This window comes from Anolis carolinensis, chromosome 1 (assembly GCF_035594765.1).
Source record: "Anolis carolinensis isolate JA03-04 chromosome 1, rAnoCar3.1.pri, whole genome shotgun sequence".
NCBI lineage: Eukaryota > Metazoa > Chordata > Lepidosauria > Squamata > Dactyloidae > Anolis > Anolis carolinensis.
The window spans coordinates 106,937,791-106,960,145 of NC_085841.1; the positions used below are offsets into that span (position 1 = coordinate 106,937,791).

Sequence of the window (22,355 nt, forward strand, 5' to 3'; positions counted from 1 at the left end):
ATCGCTTAGAGCATCGTGGATGGAGGGCGATTAATAAGTAATTAAATGATGATGATGATGATGATGATGATGATGATGATGATGATGATGATGATGAAAGTCAAGCCAGTCACTTCAAGGATACCATCTATCCATCTTGCCCTTGGTCGGCCCCTTTTCCTTTTTCCTTCCTTTTTCTCTAGCATCATGACCTTCTCCAAGCTTTCCTTTCTTCTCATTATGTGGCCAAAGTACTTAATCTTTGTCTCTAATATCCTTCCTTCCAGTGAGCAATCGGTCATTATTTCCTGGAGTATGGACTGGTTGGATCTTCTTGCAGTCCAGGGCACTCTCAGAATTTTCCTCAAACACCACAGTTCAAAAGCATCTATCTTCCTTTGCTCAGCCTTCTTTATGGTCCAGCTCTCGCATCCATAGGTTACTATGGGGAATACCATTGCTTTAACTATGCGGACCTCCATTGCCAGTGTGATGTCTCTACTCTTCACTATTTTATTGAGGTTTGTCATTGCTTTCCTCCCAAGAAGTAAACGTATCCAGTCCCAAAACAGATTCTTGCCTTTCTTTCCACACCAGCACTGGACAAATTATCTGGCAATTGATCACTTAGGTCCTAGATAGATATTTATTTTGCTAAAAACATTTCTACACATAGATATGCAAAATGTATTCTATAAAGAGAAAGTTAATTCTTCCTTTCCTTCCTTCCCAAAAATAGTGGTTTGATACATTCTCTCATATTAATGTATTAAGGATCCTTAGAGACTGCTTCTAATTCCAAGTTAATCTTGCTGATTCCAAAAGACATTTTCTCATTTAGAATGGCTACATCCCTTTTTTTCTGCTAAAGAGATGTGACACTTTTAGCTCCAAATATGAAGGCAGACACTGATAATTCAGGGTGGAAATTCATGTATGAAAATCAAAACTGCTGCCATTTATGTGCATTCCACAATATCTACGGTTTGTTAACTACACACGCTTGGACATGAAGCATGAAGAACTCTTTTCCTTCACTGTTTAGTAATATTTGCAAAGTCGTTATTGTCCTTAAATATATCCCAAAGCATTCCCTGCTTGAAGCAGAAATTGTAACTGATTAATTGTCACATAACTTTAACCTAAGGGAAGTGCTTTCACACAGTTCTTATAGTGAAATTTCCCATCATGAATAAATGTTAAACTCTTCCATTTAGAACAGGTTTCTGATGCCAATATCACTTTCAAGAAGCTTGGTACTGGGATGGGGAGGGTACGCACCATTTATTTTACAGTGAGTCTACATCACTGGGGACCAATTACTCTGTGTAGTATGGCTGCCCGTGTCAATGTCTGCCAAATGTTCATCTGTCTTTTTTCAGAGATGCTTAACCCTTGATGAAATTCTAGTGTAAGAGTCAAAGTGTATAGATACTATATTGTTCAAGAAGATGTATGCATGGATATTCAAAATATTTTTGCAAAAGTTTCATGTGGTTCTAAATGTTCCTGAGAGAACATGAAATAAAGGATTGCATCCTCTTTGAGTCAATAATTACTTTTAAAAGGCAAGGATGAAAGTGCAAATGCAAGTTGACAAGTGAACATTAAGAGTACAAATGTGGAGCTTGTTTTCAAAAAGTACCAAATCCATCTAAATAAAGTTTGCAGGAATTGAAAAAACATTTTGAGGATATGCATTCTTTTCTGGTAAAATGCAATTTTCCAAGCCCTCTAGCAAAGTAATTTGATATATTTTGATTGTTTTGATCTATACATAATATTCTATTCCTATCCAACAATGTGCTGCTGCCTATAATTTGTTTTTCTTTTCTTTTTTCATTGCAATTTGGCACCCTTTGGAAACAAACTCCACAATTATAATGACCACAAATGAATTACATAACTTTAAAGCAGATGATGAAGACACTGAAATACTGCAAGATTTTCCATACCTTGGCTCACACATTAATCAGAAGAAGACTAGAATCTGGAAGGGCAGCAATGGAGAGACTAGACAAGATCCTGAAGTATAAAGATGTATCATTGAATACCAAAGTTGGAATTGTCTGCACCAATGAATTTTAAATTTCTTTATATGGTTGTGAAAGTTGGACAACTAAATAGTAAAGAAAACTAATAGAAACGAAACCAACTAATTTCAAATGTGCAGCTGAAGAGTTAAACAAATGCCCTTAAAAAAACCAATAAATGGGTCTTAGAGAAAATCAAGCTTAAACTGTCCCTCAAAATCAAGATGACCTCATTGAGACTGTTGTACTTTGGACATATAACAAAAGACATGATTTGCTAGAAACAAAAGTATTTAGTGATAAGTTAGAAGGCAATATTGATATGTTAGAAGTTAGTAGGAAAAGAAGATATATAGATAAACTCAGTCAAAGATGTCACGGCCCTGAGTCTGTAAGAACTGAATATGGCTGTTGGTGATAACGTGACTTGGAGATACCTCCTTCATAGGGTCATCATAAATCAAAATTGATTTAATGGCATTTACCAACAATGACGTGGTATATCATTATTCTTTTTCAGTTATGTTGACTAATAGCAATGACATTTGATTCAAATAAATGTTATCCAGAGAGCCATATGGAAAGAATAACAAATGATTTCTGCATTCAAAACTCAAGAAAGATAGCTGCCATGAAACAGAATTGCCATCTCTCGTAATGTAATTTATGAAAACTCATAATTAAGAAGCACGCTTATTTAGTTAGAATTATGATTTTAAAATGTTGCATAATAGTACAAAATTGTATACTGTATATGTCAATCATATGTTATGTTATCATTTATTGTGAATATAGAAAGTGAAAATAAGAAGGAATGGCAAAAAGGGTTTGAGTTGACTTTGTAGACAGAATGTCCTTGCATTTTTTTCTCTCTCTAAAAATAACAGTCCCCAACATATTCTTTGCAGTACTTGAAGGGTTCCTTTTTATGTTACAAGTCCCCCGTGCAAGACAAAGAATTTGGGGATGTCTTGCCCAAAGAGCAACCTTTCCAAACTCTGTTCATGAAAAAAAAATCATTCAAGAAAGATCTCTGAGACTATGGAAAGCCCTTTGCCCAGTCAGAATAGGCCATACCGAGCCTGTGGGAAAGTTTTGTCAGCATCAAACCAATACATAAATACCTAGATTTTCATTGCAATGTCTTTGCCATTCCATGGCTGTTGAATACAAGAGATCTTCCACATTCAAATAAGTCTGCATCTCCAGCTAGAGATTATGTGTTATGGAATGTATATGGAAAGGCTAACTGCTAAGAAATTTGCTTTTTAACCCGCAACAATCTCGAGCTCTGAGGATTACCTGGGAAGGAATTCCACCAGAGCATTGCAACACACCAAAATACTTGGGAGTTAGCCTGGGCGGTGCTATGACTTACAAGAAGCACTGCTTGACTATCAAGCAAGAAGTGGGTGCTAGAAATAATATACGAAAGCTGACTGGCACAACCTGGGGATCACAACGAGACACAGTGAAGACATCTGCCCTTGTGCTTTTCTACTCTGCTGCTCAATACGCATGCCCAATGTGGAACACATCTCACCACACTAAAACAGTGAATGTGGCTCTTAATGAGACATGCTGCATTATCACTGGATGTCTACGCCCCACAAGACTGGAGAAATTATACTGCTTAGCTGGTATTGCACCACCTGACATCTGTTGGGAAGTAGCAGCCAATAATGAAAGGACCAAGGCAGTGACATTTCGAGCCCATCCCCTGTTCGGATATCAGCCAGCATGCCAATGCCTTAAATCAAAAAATAGTTTTCTAGGATCTACAGAGATACTTGCAGGAACACCTCAGCAAGTGAGAGTCCAAAAGTGGCAGGCTAAAATCCGGAACCTCAAGCCATGGCTGATCCCAAATGAGAGACTCCCTTCTTGGCACACAGAAGACTGGGCAACTTGGAAGGCATTGAACAGACTGCGCTCTGGCACTATGAGATGCAGGGCCAAACTTAAGAAGTGGGGACACAAAGTGGAGTCCACGGCATGTGAATGTGGAGAAGAGCAAACCATGGACCACCTATTACAATGCAGTCTGAGCCCTGCCATATGCACAATGGAGGACCTTCTTATAGCAACACCAGAAGCACTCCATGTGGCCAGCTACTGGTCAAAGGACATTTGGTATAATGTCAAGTTTTTTAACTTTGCTTGTGTTTTCTAATATATTACAATTGTATCCTCGGTTCACTTCTGACATGATAAATAAATAAATACCCACAACAGGCTTTGAAAGATAGAGATGTGTTTTTGGTGGGAAGATACTTGAGAGTGTAATGTGTTGCAAGGTGAAGGCTGCTAGATTGTGTGTGAAAGTCGTGTATGAAAACAACGTATTTTGATGGTCTCCTACATTTGCCTTATTTCTGGTTTCATTAGATGTTAGTCTTCCTCCGTCGTTCATTTCAACTGCCATTGGCATTATGTCCCCTCATAAGTTCCCCTGAAGAAGTGTATTCTATGTAAAAGGCCAATCTGTTTATGTAGAAGGATGTAGAAAGCCACTCTTTTTCGATGAGTCAGCCATTCCTTTTTCTTTGGGTTGACTCCAAACATATTATTACAAATCCACCTCATTTTCTGTAGCTTGCTACAACCTTAAACTCACTACAGGGATTTTCAGGGAAGTATTGGTCATGCAAGCATCTGCACTGAAATCAATATGCAGCCACACATGCCCACTCCTCAGGGTTCTAGTGTTAGGGAGACACTGGAGAAGATACTGAAGAGGATGAAAACTACATTCTCAGAAGTCATTCTCCGGAGCAAGCTTATAGTATTTTTCTTTTTCCTATTCTCCCTAGAAATAGGGGGACAATTTTTCAAAATTTTCTCCATGTTTACTCCATTAGTTTTCATTTTAAAAAAATAGTGGCTAGCACTCCAGCCATCAACCCAGTCTCTCATTAGGACATTGTGGGAAATGTAAATAATGACAATTAATTTTGCCAATGGTAAACCCAACATTCAGAAAACTTTGCAAGACTTTTTCTCTGGAGAAATGTGGTGAAATAGACCGTCTCACAGGGGCAGAGGGGATAGGGTCACAAACAGGGCAGATCTTTTTGAGAACTCACTAGAGCACATCTGTGAAGGAATGGGGTTTGTTTATCTGTTTTTTTCAAGGTTGAAGGCAAGCCAAATGTACTGTTTGGCTATAGCTTTCTGGGACTAATCACCAAGCCAAATGTGAATAGGCAACCCAATATTCATGTTTGATAGTTCTCCTCTGTTCTGCTTTCCACTGCCAGAAAGCTGCATATATTTACAAGCACTAAATGTAGTGCGTTTTTCAACTGCTTAAAAGAAAAAAAAACAGGCCTGTAATGTATTTTTTTTTTAAAAAAAGAGCAAATCTGAAGGATCCTATCCTCTGTGTATCTTTTGAAGAGTATGCACACTTCTTCTTGTGTTTATTCATGCCATGAACGTAAAATTCATAGTATCCCTGATTTGAAACAAGGAAACCCACCGAATAAAGACCCGGCGCTTGGGAGGAAGATAATGCAGACAATTTCCAACACAGAGGCTTGTTATTCGGTGTCATGCAGAGTCAGGAGTTGCCATGGAATCCATTTGCCTCTAAACCAGCTCCTCCTGCTGGAATACTTCCTCATTATCATTTCTGCCATGAGCACTAAAAGGAGCTGAGGAGAAGAAATGCTACCATAGGGCATAGCTGTCTGGAATATGTCTAAAAGTCTAAAATCTACATTCAAAACTTGCTGTCAGCAATAGGTCCCCCCTGCTTAAATTCCCAATTTCTAATAATGCAGAACATAAACAATGGATTGTACTGGTGGTCACATTCAGTTCCTTGAAAGGACTAGGCTCTAGTTTCTGTTTTAATGCTTAGAATAGACCAAGTCTGAAAAATAATAATATATACAGAAAGGACACAGTGAGAACCTATGCTGTGCTTCCAAGGGATTCTTTCTCATTGTGTGTAATATGTTACTTACTTACCTACTTACTTAGGTGATCCCTCGTAGTTCGAGGATGATTGTCTTCCGTCTTGGGGGTGTGTCCTTAGATGGCTGAAGAGACCTATTCTTGACCCACATGTTCTCCCACAGGTGGAAGGTCAGGGTTGGCTTGAGGCTCCTTCCTCTTGGCACATTTCTCCCTTAAGCCCTCCATTCGTGCCTCTTTGAACTCCACAGCACTGCTGGTCACAGCTGACCTCCAATTAGAGCGCTCAAGGGCCAGGGCTTCCCAGTTCCCAGTGTCTATGCCACAGTTTTTAAGGTTGGCTTTAAGCCCATCTTTAAATCTCTTTTCCTGCCCGCCAACATTCCATTTCCCGTTCTTGAGTTCGAAGTAGAGTAGCTGCTTTGGGAGACGGTGATCGGGCATTCAGACAACATGGCCAGTCCAGCGAAGTTGATGGCATAGGAGCATCGCTTCAATTCTGGTGATCTTTGCTTCCTCAAGCATGCTGACATTTGTCCGCCTGTCTTCCCAAGAGATTTGCAGGATTTTTCTGAGGCAACGCTGATGGAAATGCTCCAGGAGCTGAGTGTGACATCTGTAGACTGTCCACGTTTCGCAGGCGTAGAGCAGGGTTGGGAGGACAATGGCTTTATAAACACCTTGGTATCTCTACGGATGTCCTAATCATCAAACCCTCTCTGCTTCATACGGAAAAATGCTGCACTCGCAGAGCTCAGGTGGTATTGTATTTCAGTGTCAATGTTGACTTTTGTGGAGAGGTGGCTGCCAAGGTAGTGGAAATGGTCAACATTTTCTAATGTTACACCATTAAGCTGTATTCCTGGCATTGCAGAGGGATTAGCTGGTGCCTGCTGGAAGAGCACTTTGGTTTTCTCGACGTTCTCGAGCTGTTGTGCAGTGAAGATCATGTCCACTGTTCCTCCTTCATCGATCACTTGTGACACCGAGTCCTTGATGGAGTACTTCCTCAATCCTTTCCGCACGCTGCTGGATGTTTTTATGGTGTCGTAAATTAGTTAAATTAGCCTCCCCACATAAAGCAGTACCTAAATTTTCTACTCGATAGATACAACTGTCTTTTGAACTGTTTAGGTCAACAGCGAGCTAGGCTATTAAATGGCTGGGACTTCGATCTCATGACTTCTCGGTCAGTAGTGATTTATTGCAGCTGGCTACTAACCAGCTGCACCATAGCCCGACCCTGAAACACTCGCAAGTTAAGTGTTCACTGATTTGATTATTCATGGATTGCTATCTTGTCACCACCTCTGCTGCTGCCCTACACACAATCATAAACATATGTTCTCTCTAGGCATTTGTAGATTCTCCAGTGCAACTCTTTAGCCAACATCCACAGATTGCACTGAAGACTTCTCCCAGGTTTTTTAAAAAAGTGAGTCAATATTCACAGTTTTCTCACTTTTTCAGGGGCTCTACATCTCTAATCCCTACAATTATGGAGAGTTGACTATTTATATGAGGGTGGGTCAAAAGGTTTTGCATCCTGTGTCATAAAAACATAGAATCATAGAATCATAGAATAGAAGAGTTGGAAGAGACCTCATGGGCCATCCAGTCCAACCCCCTGCCAAGAAGCAGGAAATCGTATTCAAAGCACCCCGACAGATGGCCATCCAGCCTCTGCTTAAAAGCTTCCAAAGAAGGAGCCTCCACCACAGTCCGGGGGAGAGAGTTCCCCTGCCGAACTGCTCTCACAGTGAGGAAGTTCTTCCTGATGTTCAGGTGGAATCTCCTTTCCTGTAGTTTGAAGCCATTGTTCCATGTCCTAGCAGGGCCGGCCCAAGGAAATTTTCAAGTATTGCCGCCCCCCGCCCCCCGCCAAACCAATCAGGCATCGAGTTGTTGCCAGTTGTGAGGCCACCCTGAATCCTCTTCGGGGTGAAAAGGCGGGACACAAGTATGGGAAATAAATAAATAAATAAAATCAGGACAGTAAAAAAAAGAAACAGGGGAATTCCAGACATGAAACAATCAAGGCCAGCTAACACCTCCCAACAAAGGATCCCCCAGGCAGGAATCAGCCAGGTTTTGAAACTGCAAGGCTATTCAATGCTAATCAAGGTGGCCACTTGCCTCCAACAGGCAAGAGTTTGTTCTTCCACCCTGGACATTCCACAGATATATAAACCCTCCCTCCCTCTCTCTCCCCGAGCCCAGCCAGGAAGGACTTCCGTTCTGGGCTGCCTCCTCCTTGACAGCGCCCCGCTTCAATGTGCACCCCAAGCGGCGGCTTCAGCCGCTTCAATGTTGGACCGGGCCTGCATCCTACTCTGCAGGGCATCAGAAATCAAGCTTGCTCCTTCCTCCCTATGACTTCCCTTCATGTATTTGTACATGGCTATCATGTCTCCTCTCAGCCTTCTCTTCTGCAGGCTAAACATGCCCAGCTCCTTAAGCCACTCCTCATAGGGCTTGTTCTCCAGACCCTTAATCATTTTAGTTGCCCTCCTCTGGAAGCTTTCCAGCTTGTAAACATCTCCCTTCAATTGCGGTGCCCAGAATTGGACGCAGTATTCCAGGTGTGGTCTGACCAAGGCAGAATAGAGGGGTAGCATGACTTCCCTGGATCTAGACACTATACCCCTGATTATGCAGACCAGAATCCCATTGGCTTTTTTAGCAGCCACATCGCATTGTTGGCTCATGTTTAACTTGTTGTCCATGAAGACTCCAAGATCTTTTTCACACGTACTGCTGTCAAGCCAGGCGTCCCCTATTCTGTATCTTTGCATTCCATTTTTTCTGCCAAAGTGAAATATCTTGCATTTGTTCCTGTTGACCTTCATTTTGTTAGTTTCGGCCCATCTCTCTAGTCTGTTAAGATCGTTTTGAATTCTGCTTCTGTCTTCTGGAGTGTTAGCTATCCCTCCCAGTTTGGTGTCATCTGCAAACTTGATGATCGTGCCTTCTAACCCTTCGTCTAAGTCGTTAATAAAGATGTTGAACAGAACCCGGCCCAGGATGGAACCCTGCGGCACTCCACTCGTCACTTCTTTTCAAGATGAAGGAGACACATTGGTGAGCATCCTTTGGGTTTTGCAAGGCTCACTTCAAAAAAAAAAGGCACAAGAGTGGCTTCTCAAACAGGCAGGGGGAAATCTCTCTTTCAAGATCCCACCCACTGCCACTATTGAATGTGGGACACCCTGCCCAAAGCCCTTTACATTTAGGCTAAGGGAATCTTCTTCTTAATATCCCACACCTTTGACACGTCTTTTTAATATGGGATCTCTTAAATCCCACTATGGCAGGGGGCAATCCTTCTTTCAGGATCCCAGCCACTGCCAGCTATAAACACTTGAGTCTGTGTGTGTGCATGTATGAGATGATGTGACACTGAGGGGAAGTATGTGAGACAAATTTTCCGCTGACTTTAGGTAAAGCAATTCACCACTCAGGAACACCATCTTTACTAAAAACAAAGAATTATTTATTTATGGTTTCTTTAGTCCAAAAACCATAACTTGTTGCAAAGGTTTACTTCTTCAGTTTCATTTGTACATACTATCGATAATATCTTTCATTCTTTAACATCAACCACTTGACTGAAACTTTGTCTCAACAGTATTCCTTTTCCTCAGCTCTACCTCACTGGAAAACTTAAACCTAACTGACTTCAGACATCTTCTTTCTAGCTCACCGGCTAGAGAACTTCACTAACTGACTCTTTTTAAAACATTCCCTCCTTTTTCATCCAGCTAGCTCCACCCCTTTCGTGCTAGCTTCGAAATAGTTACATTTCTACAGAAGCAGCTATGTTACCATGGTGACACATAGCCAATCAGCAGTAGCTAACTCCTGCCCACCTTTACCACTGAATCAACATTAAATAACAGACAAAAATCCCCAATAAAATAAGGCTTTCCGTTACAGCCTTACTGAAATCCAGGTATGCTACACCCTGTATCAGCCCAACTCATAACTCTATCGAAGAAAAAAGAGATCAGATTAGTCTGGCATGACTTGTTTTTGGTAAATCCATGTTGGCTGTTAGCAATGACCGCATTTGTTTCTAAATGTTCGCAGACCACTTCCTTAATGATCTTTTACAGAAGATAGGGACCACATTCGCCCTCCTCCAATCTGCTGGGACTTCTCCTGTTCTCCAAGAACTCTCAAATATAATTGCCAGTGGTTCTAAAATAACCTCAGCTAGTTCCTTAAATACTCTTGGATATAGCTGATCTGGCCCTGGGGACTTGAATTCGTTTAGAGAGGCCAGGTGTTCCTGGACAACTTTTTTCCCTATTTGGGGTTAGATTTCCCCTAATTCTTCATCCATTCCATGTTTCTGAGGTTGAAGATGGCTTTCTTTTTATGAGAAGACCGAGGCAAAGAAGGCATTAAGTAGTTCTGCCTTCTCCCTGTTTCTTGTCACCATCACCCCATCTTCTCCTCGCAGAGGCCCTATTGCCTCCTTGTTCTTCCTTTTTCTACCAACGTAAGCAAAAAAGTCTTTTTTGTTGTTTTTAATGTCCCTGGCAAGCCTGAGCTCATTTTGCACTTTAGCCTTGTGAACCTTTTCTCTACAGGAGTTGGCTATACGTTTGAATTCTTCTTTGATGATTTCTCCCCTTTTCCACTTCTTGTGCATGTCTCTTTTGAGTCTTAGCCTGGTTAGAAGTTCTTTGGACATCCATTCTGGCTTCTTCGCACTTATCTTTTTTTTTCTTTGTTGGCACTGTTTGCATTTGCGCCTTGAGTATTTCACTTTTACTTTTTATTTCACCCATCCATCCTTAACTCCCTTGTCTTTTAATATTGGCATCCATGGAATTCCGCTCATTATTTCCTTCATTTTTTGGAAGTCAGCTCTCTTAAAGTCCAGAATGCGTGTTTGACTTGTCTCAGTTTCAGCCTTCCTTTGTATCTCAAATTGCAGGAGCACATGGTCACTTGCTTCTAAGGATCCGACCACTTCGACTGTATTGATCAGGTCTTCCACATTTGTTAAGATTAGATCAAGAGTAGCAGATCCCCTTGTTGCCTCTTCTACCTTCTGGACCATAAAATTGTCTGCAAGGCAAGTGAGGAATTTGTTGGACTTTGTACTTTTGGCCGAGTTTGTTTTCCAGCAGATATCAGGATAGTTGAAATTGCCCATGACTACTATATATCTTCTTTGTGCCTGTTTGGTCTGCTGTTGACAGAAGGCTTCTTCAAGTCCTTCATCCTGACTCGGAGGTCTGTAGTAGACACCCACGATGAGATCTTTTTGAGTCCCAATTCCCTTGATTCTTATCCAGATGCTTTCAAGCTGGTTTCCCGGATTACAGTCTTGCATTTCTTCTGCAACGTAACTGTTTTTGACATATAAAGCTACTCTCCCTCCTCTCCCCTTTGTTCTATTTCTGTGAAAGAGGTTATAGCCCTCAATGGCCGCATTCCAGTGATGGGAGCCATCCCACCAGGTTTCAGTGATGCCTATAACATCGTACGTGTGGTGCTGTGCTAAAAGTTGGAGTTTGTCTTGAATGAACATATAGCAGCAGAAGTTGCTACAGATCGTAGCCTGAACTATCCTCTACACAATACTACCATTCTTTCAGAGATCCAAAAAGATAGCCTACATGGTTTCAGATTCAATGATTTGAATAACGTTAAAACAGCTTTAAAATCATGGGTCATAAAGCAAACCCCTGAATCTTTCCAAAATTGTTTTGATGCCTGGGTTAAATGATGGTGCAAATGTGTACAAATTGGTGCTGAGTATGTTGGATGGTAGTTTTGTGTAGAGAACAGTTCAGACTATGATCTGTAGCAACTTATATGTTCATTCATAATGTTTTTATTACACAGGAGGCAAAAAAATTGACCCACCCTCATACTTTTTCAGGACCTCTGGAGAGGTTCTCTGTGAAGAAACCATTAATGTGTTTTGTTCTTGAAACCAAAACAGATAAGGGAAAAGTTAGTGTGTAAAGTGGGGAAAACTTGATCTTTTACTATTGACTTGAATCAGAAAAGACTGATTATGTTTAAATATCAGGTTGTGGTTTGGTTCTGGAAGGGGATGGGCTGCAAAAAAAATTATCAGATTAACCATTACAAAGACAATTGTAAAGAGAGATGTGACCATGAAGAAGTTTCTCCTTTTCATACACTTGGAAATAATCAGAGGGTTCGTTATGACTACGTTTGCATTGTGAAAACTATTTACAGCAATGAAAGTAAGACAGGGATAAAGGTAGAAAGTGGGAGGACTGGAGGAACTGGGACATATAAGCAGCTCAAAAAGTGAGACAGTAGATGTTTATTTTGGGCTGTCCCTGTCAAATTGAAATTGTTGGAGGGTATGGAGAAGAAGCCAGAAGAGAATCAGAAGAGGTGCCAGAAGTCCAAGAATCTAGGAGAAATCTGCAAAACTTCTCACCTTGGTACTACATCTCTGTCATGATGGAATTGCAAAGCAATTGCTCTGTAAAGCAAGAGAATATGCTGCTGTTAGTGTTTTTGCTGAATAGCCAGAATGAATGTAACAAACAGCTACTGGATAGCAGCAATAGTAGGGTAGAGAAAATATGGAAAGCATGATTAGACTCAGAGTAAGAAGCACGAAAACTGGAAAAAGGACTCCTAACCATTTAAGATATGCAGAAGTTGTACTGCCAGCAGAAAACAGCAAAGTCTTGGAACAACTACTAAGGGAAGTTAGGAAAGTGCAAAAGCAAAGTTAACTGAACATTACGAAAAGAAAAGAAAAATGACCACAGATGATTTACATAATTTGAAAGTGATTGATAAAAACATCAAAATATCCAGAAACGTTCTCTATGTTGTCTTAACAATTTCTCTGATCTCTCAAAATGGAAATCAAAGTAAAAAAAATCAGAGGACTAGGATCTGGGTGGACAGCTGTGAAAGAACTAGATAAGATCCTCAAGTGTAGAAGCTAAGCAGGGTTTGTACTTGGACGAGAGACCACCAACAAATCCCAGATGCTGTAGGCTATAAATTGGCAAAATCACCTCTTGATTAAGGAAACCCTATAAAATTCATGGAGTTGCCATAAATCAATAGGCATCTTGAAGGTGTATTCACACAATTTGCCTAGGCATTGTAGAATCAACAGCCTGCTTAAGCCGTTTAAGAGTGACAGGTGGTCTTAACATGGCATATGTGCAAAAGCAAAGTCAAAGCAGGAAAGCAGACAGCATGAATTGTCAGTCGGAAATAAGGTGATGAGTCTAGCATCTGTCACACACACACACTTAGGAAGCTCTGGAAGAAACAAGACAGATTACCAAGGAGAATCTTAGCATTTCAATTGATCCATATCTACACATTCACCATCTATGGCCTAATATACTCAATTCCTTAAAAGAGTTTTTATAAATCCAAAAAGGGAAGTTTGATTTTGCCATTTTTATATAAGGAACACTATCTTATTACATCATTGTATATATTGGGACTTGGGCATCCATGGATTTTGATAGCCATGAATGCCAAACTCCCTCAGACACCAAGAGTTCACTGTGTGATCTTATCAACTCTGCTCTACTGAAATCCTTTTGGTTCAGAGTTGGAAATCATGTTGAATTGCAGCTCCTGTCATTCCTCAACAATGGCTCTGAGCCTCCATTTGCAAGAAGTTGTTTTTCAGCACATGTTTCCAAGGCAAGTTCTTACTAAACAGTAGTCCTAAGACTCATGGAAAATATTAACCTCATTCCCCAAGGTTATTTCTTAAAAAACTATTGCGTTGAACAAATTAAATCATTAAGGAAACAATCCTAGGTACAATTACATGAGAGTAAACCCCACTGGATGTAGTGGGGCTTTAGTTCTTAACAGAGGATAAAGAAAACAGCAGGATGCTAGCAGCATCCAAGAAGAATTGCGGATGCTTTGATTTTCAAGCTCCCTGAGAAACCAGCAGTGTATAAATTGGGGGTGGAGACTATGGAAGTCTCATCTGGGCAACTACCGGTGACTGGGATCTGCATTGTTTGTAGCCATCACCCAGGGACCATGAAGTGCTGCACATACCCCACTCTGGCCTCCTCCTCAATTTTTAAAACTTTCTCTAAAAAGGAAAAAAAAAATATTTCTATTGTATCACCCTGAATTTACTTCCTGGTTTATTAAAAAAAAAAAAAAGGTCTTTCCACGACATAAAATATCTTCTTCCTGCCCCAGTCATAGAAAACTATCCCACCCTCTGTGTCATAGAATGTGGAATATCATGAACAAAATAAGAACATTTGTTTTTTAAAAAATGAAGCTGTTGAAAGGTTCTCAAAACAATTTGGATGAGAAGATGTTCTGCATATGCGTTAGGGTCCATCTCTACTGTATAATTAATGCAGTTTCCCATCACTATAACTGTCATGGCTCAATGTTATGGAATCATGGGCATCAACCCTCTTTGGAAGAGAAGTCTAAACACTTTGTAAAACTATAACTCCTATAATTCCATGAACCATGGGCTGACTCTGCTTAGCTTCCAAGATCCGACAGGATGTGATGCCTTTAGGGCAGCAGTGTTTCACAAACTGTGCTCCTCCAGGTGTTTTGGACTTCAGCTCCCAGAAATCCCAGTTATTTTACCAGTTGTTAGGAACTGTGGGAACTGAAGTCCAAAGTATCTGGATGAACAGAGTTTGTGAAACACTGCTTTAGGGTATTTAGACCCTTGTTCCAATGTCAGTGTTGCTTTAAAAATCACTTTCAGCAGCCAGAGATGGGAGGAAAGTGTTGCCAGTCATAAAAGGAGTTTCACTGGTTTAGAAGTTTGTTAACTGAAGCATTCTGTCTTTCAAAATGTACAAATGAAGTTTTATGATAGAATTTTAGGGATGGGAGGAAATATTAGTTATAAAATCTGTAACAATTACCTAGATTGATCAAGGCTGGATCTGCACTGCCCTATATTCCAGGATTTGATCACAGAGCATTGTCCTTGAACTGGGTTATATGAATCTACACTGCCAGATTATCTGGGCTATGCAGATAATCCGGGATCAGATCCTGGGATATAGGGCAGTGTAGAACCAGCCAGAGACACATATTTCTGCAGTGCGCTTTAACCTGCACCTGGAAAATGCACATTGCTGTTTCTGTTGGGAGTCAAGAGGTGGTAATAAATCCCATGTTAATGAGGGAAACTGACATCAACGGAACAGCATTTAATTGATCAGGGGCTTTGCCCTTACTGGGAATCATGCCTCTACCTTAACCCCTGCCAGGGCCCAGGTCTGGAGGGAGAGGCCCTGAGTGCATCTACACCTTACAATGTATGCAGTTTGACACCACTTTAAATGTTACTGCTTAATGCTATGGAAGCATAGAGGTTGTGGTTTTACAGAGTATTTAGCCTTCTCCCCCAATGAATGCTGCTGCCTTATCAAACTACAAATCCCAGGACTGAATAGCAACTTAAAACCAAATGTCTTTCAGGAGTGAATTTCCTTTCCCGTTTTTCTGCCTTTTCTGCTGTGGCCCCCCAATTATGGAACTCACTGCCCATTGAAATCAGGCAAGCACCCACCTTATTAGCCTTTAGGAAAGATTTAAAAACGTGGCTCTTCCGTTGCGCTTTTGGAGAGTAGCTGTCATATACTTCTTTTGTTACTCCCCCCAACATCTATAGACTGTTCTACTATCTTATGTCTCTGTTCCCCGTGGTTTTTATTCTTATCTCTTTCCCACCCCGAGTTTTAGCTTAGTGTTCATGCGGCCTGCCCATGTTATATTGCTTTTCTGATCTCGTGTTGTACTGTACATTATTATTTATTGTATTTTAATTGTGTTATGATATGTTGTTTTATATTTTGTTACATTGTATTGTTCTGGGCACTGCCCCATGAAAGCCGCCCCGAGTCCCCGTTGGGGAAATGGTGGCGGGGTATAAATAAAGTATTATTATTATTATTATTATTATTATTATTATTATTATTATTATTTGTAACTGGAGGACTGCCTGTACTAAGAGGTGGTTTTGTTCATTCCTCTATATAGCCTAGTACAGTGCCAGGTATTCATTGATGGCCTACCATCCAAGCATTAACCAGTGCTAACCCTGGGTTGCTGTGCATTTTCCTTGCTGTATGGTCATGTTCCTGAAACATTCTCTCCTGATGTTTTGCCCTGGATGTATCTTCACCTTAATGAAGCTTGCAAGGCCATTAATGCTAATGAAGGTGATTAATTACAACATTCACACTGGTCTCCAACAGACAAGAGTCCTTTCTCCCACCCTGGACCTTCCACAAAACTCCCTTACTTAGTTTTACAATATACCTCACAACCTCTGAGGACGCCTGCCATAGATGTGGGCAAAATGCCAGGAGAGAGTGCTTCTGGAACATGGCCATACAACCCGGAAAATGCACAACAACCCAGTGATTCCACTATGAAAGCTATCGACAACCCAGAGCTAACCCTGGTTACTTTCCAAGAGCAGAAGGTACTACCTGGTGTCTTTTGGGTATGTAATCTCCTGCTGCTCAACTTCTTTTCTTCTGGATGTTCTTTGTCCTGTGTGGGAAGCAAGCGGCAAAGGCTGTAGTCCTGCAGTTGGGGTGGAATGAAATGCGACTTCTGTCTGGAGAACAGAAGTATCCTATGGGTGAAATAATTTCAAAGGCTCCCAGGCCCACTGCCTTCTCTGTTTATGACCTTTGGAGTGTGAGGGGAGAGGACTGGACTCTTGGGAAATTTCACAGTGAATTCCCGGCACTCCACCCATAGGCCATATGCGGAAAGGGGTGTAAATCAGACTCCAAGGAAGCCTCTTGCAAGTAGAAGGAGAAAGGAGAGGAGGAGGAAAAAAGAGCAATGGAAAAGGAAAGATAAATAGTTCCTCTGTTTTCTGAGTGGTAAATAAAAAACACCACTCAGAAAACTAAGGAATTCCAGACATGAAACAATCAGGGCCAGCTAACACCTCCCAACAAAGGATTCCCCCCAGACAGAAAAAAGTGAGGCTTTGAAGCTGCAAGGCCATTCAATGCTAATCAAGTTGGCCAATTGCAACATTCACACTTGCCTCAAGCAGACAAGAGTTCTTTCTCCCACTCTGGACATTCCACAGATATAAACCCCAGTTGCCTGGTTTCCAACAGGCCTCACAACCTTTAAGATTGTGAAAGGTGGGTGATGTGGGTGAAAGGTCAGGAGAGAATGCTTCTGGAACATGACCATACAGCCCGGAAAACTCACAACAACCCAAAAGGAAAGATAGCAGTAGATTATTCTGTTTATCAAGTTGTTCGTGCTATTGTTGTTATCCTTATTTATACCCCGCCTGTCCCCTAAAACCAGGCTCAAGGAGGCTCAAACAAATGGCACAGAGTCCTCCTATAGTTTGAATGCGTTTAATCTTTATGTCTTTTAATAGATGTAATTTAACGGCCTTCTGTTTTACCTATGTGTTTTAATTATGTTGTATCCCAGCCCTGAAGAGAGGCCCAGTAACAATAATTAACATGATCATTTATTTATTGTTATCCTTGAGGTGAGGGTGATTTTCATGTGTGAACCCCACAAAGATCTGTTTTCAGGGTTGTTGGGAATCTATGAGCGGTTAGACTCAAAAAAATAACCCTCTTTCGGGGGTGATTCCTCAAAAATACAGCAGAGTGGCAGAAGCACACTTTACAAGCAGCAGAAACTTATGTGTGGTGAGGTTGGAGAAGCCTTTGTTCTTAGGATGGCAAAAGATTGTGAAGTCTCCTTAAAAGTTCAAAAAGCATTTATTGAGGTAAAAAGAAATCCATTGTGGCTAGAAAAGGTTTTGGAGCTAACTAGTTCTCTAAGCTAGCATCTAAGGATGGTAAGAAGGTGAAAAATAACAAAAATATCTAAATAGCTACATTTTGCCAGGAGAGTGGGCAAAATGTGTCCTTCTTAGATAGAAGACAAAGGAGGAAGAGATATGGCTGCTGACCGCATGGTCCGAGCCTTTTGGGGCAATTAACATTCCAATCTAAATAGAAGAAGTTACCTCATCCCTAAAGAGGTTCACATTACTATATCAACAATGTGAGGCGTGGATGTAAAGAGGAAGGAAGAGAGAAACCAGCAAAGACCTATCTAGGCATGCTTGGAATAGAGAGAGAGGTTTCCCTCATTCTAACCTATCCACTACATAACTAATAGAGACTTGTGTAGTCCAGGATGATATCCCACAGGGGTAAATTTGACCTTGTCCTTCTTGACCCACAGAGTACTTGGCAGTGACCCTTTCTCAGAGAAGGCTAAAGACCTTCTAAAACTACATCTCCCATGATTCCATAGCATTGAGACGTGGCAGTTCAAGTGGTGTCAAACTGCATTCATTCTCCAGTGTAGATGCACCTTCGAAAGGAATCCCTTTTTTCTTTTTCTTCTAGATGAGGCACCACCGTCCAACTCTTGTAGTCTCTTCCAGCTCTTGCTTTGAAAAGAAAGACATTGCTGATCATTAACAGAAGATGGGATATCCATGCAATTTGACACTAATCTTTTATTACATCCACTTAAGGTTGTAGGAGAAACATCCCTGAACTCTTCTGTCTTTGGGAGGCCAAAGGTGCCTTGTTATGGAGAGAATGCTCTCTGGTTTTTAGCCCTGTCTAATTCATGTGGTTCAAGGTAAGTGCCTCTTAAGAAAGGGCCAAGCCAGATAAGGAAAAAACAGGTTTCCAGACTTGCAACAAGCCAGTAAGGCTGCACATTTCTGCACACATTTCCAGTGCCTGCCATGTGGCTCAATTGTAGAGACACGTCTAGAGACTGTGCTTTGAAAGCGATTGCAGTTCCTTTCTGGGCAGTTTATTCACAGAAGAATTGCAGGTGGAAATTGTTCCTGTGTCCCGTCCTTTCTCCAGAAGTGAGATTTTCACCCACTCTTAGGGTACATCTACACTGTAGATTTAGTGTATCTTGACACCACTTTACTGCCTTGTCTCAGTGTTATGGATTCCTGTGGGCTGTGTTTTGATGAGACACGTTTGGCAAAAAAAAAAAAAAAGGGGGGGGGGGGACTTTCCAAAAGGACAACTCCTAGGATTCCCCAGCATTGAGCCCTGGCAGTTAAGCTGTTGTCAAACCTCATCCATTCTACAGTGTAGATCAGGCATGGGAAAACTTTTTTGCCTTGGGGCCGCATTGTGGGCCTGACTGGGAGGGCCAGACCATAAGGGAGGAGGGCCGGACACACGCTGAGTGGGGAGGGCCCAGGAAAGGATGGGGCCAGGAGGGGCCAGGGCAGGGCCTGGGTCATCCTCGGGTTGTCCTCAGAGCTTAAGTATGGGGCTGCTCATCCCATCCTCATGCTCAAAGGTGGAACACGCAGCAACTGCCCCATCCTCCTCCCCAATCCTCGGGCTGTCCTCTTGACATTATGCTGGGAATGAGGTTGCTTTACTGTCTATATATCCTGGGAGGAGAGTGAGACACACAGTGGCTAAGAGCACTCCAGAGAGCTCTCTGCTGCTAGGTGCCATCCTTCCCCATCTTTTTGGCATAAGACGCAGTGGGCCACCATGTCCTTATGCCAAGAGGAAAGGGAAAATAAGGAGGGCCTGAGGTAAGCTTCCAGGGGGCCGCTTCCGCCCAGGGCCTTAGTTTGCCCATGCCTGGTGTAGATGCACCTTTAATCTCCCATATCCCACCGCCTCCACTGGAGAATAGAAAACGTGGAAGCGTCCATCATAAACACTAACACTGGACAATTTCTTGTTTCCAAAGAGAAACGAAACAGACTGGGGAGAAGGTTAAATATCCCAACCGCCATGAGGAAAGCATGCCACTCATCCTAACAGCAACAATGAGGAAACCGTGAAAATGAACGAAATCTGGTTCCCAGTATTAAAAAAAATCTAAAATCAGGACAGTAAATAAAGAGCAACACTCAGAAAACGGGAATTCCAGACAAAAAATAATCAGGGCCAGGTAACACCTCCCAACACAGGATTCCCTCAGGCAGGTCATAGCTAGGCTTTGAAGCTGCAAGGCTTTTCAGTGCTAATCAAGGTGATTAGCATTACCTGTTTTCAGAGTGTTGCTCTTTATTTACTGTCATGATTCCAGAAGTTTTTTTAAATACTGGTAGCCAGATTTCGTTCATTTTCATGGTTTCCTCCTTTCTGTTGAAATTGTTCACACTGAAAACAGGGGAATTCCAGACATGAAACAATCGGGAACAGCTAACACCTCCCAACAAAGGATTCACCCAGGCAGTAATCAGCCAGGCCTTGAAGCTCCAAGGCCTTTCGATCTTAATCAAGGTGATCAATGGCAACATTCACGCCTGCCTCCAACAGACAATAGTTTTTTCTCCCACCCTGGACCTTCCACAGATTTATAAACCCCGCTTGCCTAGTTTCCAGCCAGGCCCCTAGCCAGGATTTTGATGGGGGGGAGGGGGGGCTGGGATTTTCGTTGGGAGGGGGGCTGAGTCTGAGTGAGAGAGGATCTACCCTAGCAAACCTTTGGTATCGTTATCCCAATACCCCCATTACAGTTTAAATAATAAATGTAAGGCCTTCTCAGGACCACCCTGAGAATTTCGGGGGGGGGGGGTGAGCTGAAGCCCCTCAAGCCCCCCCCCCCCCATGCCTGTTTCCAGCAGGACTCACAACTGCTGGGGATGTCTGCCATAGATGCAGGTGAAACGTCAGGAGAGAATGCTTCTGAAACATGGCCATACCGCCCGGAAAACTCACATCAACTCAGTGATTCCGGCCTTGAAAGCCTTCGACAACACAACGATGATGATCATTTATACCGTGCTTTCCTCTCTTAAACGAGACTCAAAGCGACTCACAACATTAAAAACAATCCAATAATTCGCCCACCCTCACAGCTGTCCCCTTAAAACAACGTCTATGTTTTAGGAAATGCCATAAGACAGCTTGTTGGAGAACAAAAAAGCGTTTCTGCTAATAAGTATTAAATTGTGCCTATGAGTGCCTTAATGTCCCAGACTCCTTACTTCTCATAGGGTTTTCTTAGACAAGGAATATTCAGAAGTGGTGTGCCAGTCTGAAATAATGCCTACAGCAAAGATTTTTGTAAACACAGAGATCAGTGTGTGTATACAACGTTGTGTATATATAAGTCACTTTTGGCTTATGGAGACCTCCGTGAATTTCATAGGCAGGTAATAGTCACAGGTGTGTTGTCTAAGGCTTTCATGGCTGGAATCACGGGATTCAGGCATGTAGGGGGGGGGCTTGAGGGGCTTCAGCCCTCCCCCCCGAAATTCTCAGAGTGGTCCATGAGAAGGCCTTACATTTATTATTTAAACTGTTCTGTTTATTCATATCATGATCTGATCACCATGCTCAATATATCCCATATGCATGGGGGTATTGGGATAACATACCAAAGGTTTGCTAGGGTAGATCCTCTCCCACCCAGACTCAGCCTCCCCCCCCCCCCCAACCAAAATCCCAGCACCACTCACGCCCAAATCAAAATCCTGGATACGGGCCTGAACTGGGTTGCTGTGAGTTTTCCGAGCTGTATGACCATGTTCCAGAAGCATTCTCTCCTGACGTTTCATCATGTCAGATTACACAGAGAGGCCATTGAAATCCACAAGCATGTGGACAATTTCAACAGAAAGGAGGAAAGCAGTCAGTCAGAGGTGGTTTGACCAGTTCCTTCCTCTAAAATACAACCAATGGCACTTGGGGTTCGTTGGAGACTTTCCATCAAACCAGTATGAAATCAAATGATATGAGTCCTCTTAGGTATGATTCAACGGGACTCCTTTAAAATCATAGATTCATATAATTGGAAGAGACCACCAGGACCATCCAACCCAAGCCCATTCTTCCAGCCTGGGATGGCACTGGTGGGACCATCCCACATCTCTTAGACCAATAGGTCCACGCGTGAAAACAGCATTCAGAGGCCCACAGAGACATTAGACACCTGTGGTGGCGTCAGCCTTGTCCCCTCGCTTTCTCTCGCTGGGGTTTATTTATTTATTCAAAACGCCCGAGATCCAAGCCAGAGGCTTTGGCGGGCGGCGCCCTAATCCTCCGACAGATCTGGCTAATCTCGCCTTGTTTCCTCAAAACGAACCTCCCTCGGCTCCGATCCTTTCCACCGACGAGGGAATAAATCCCACCGGATTCCGCGCAGCTTCTCCGGCAAAGACTGGCTCCGAATCGGCACAATAGCCGTTCCCTCCAGCTCTGAACCGCTTCGATTCTCTATCTATCTTTCTGGCTGCTCGGAAGATTTTGCAGAAATTCTATTGTACCGAGAACCTCGCTTGGAGAATTTAGAACTAATTTCAGGGTTTTGTTGTGTTTGGTTTCTCTCTCTCTCTCTCTCTCTCTCTCTCTCTCTCTCTCTCTCTCTCTCTCTCTCTCTCTCTCTCTCTTTCTCTCTCTCTCTTAAAAAGCGAGGGATTTAGGC

At 42.2% G+C, this 22,355-nt stretch overlaps 1 long non-coding RNA gene across 1 annotated transcript; it reads right to left on the reverse strand.

The window, feature by feature from the left end:
• Positions 1-9,410: 9,410 nt before the first annotated feature.
• Positions 9,411-18,890, reverse strand: LOC134298878 (uncharacterized). Its single transcript, XR_010005992.1, has 2 exons — positions 16,412-18,890; positions 9,411-12,414 (listed from the first exon to the last, which is right to left on the reverse strand). It is a non-coding gene; the product is annotated as an uncharacterized LOC134298878 (long non-coding RNA).
• Between the last annotated feature and the right edge of the window lie 3,465 nt (positions 18,891-22,355).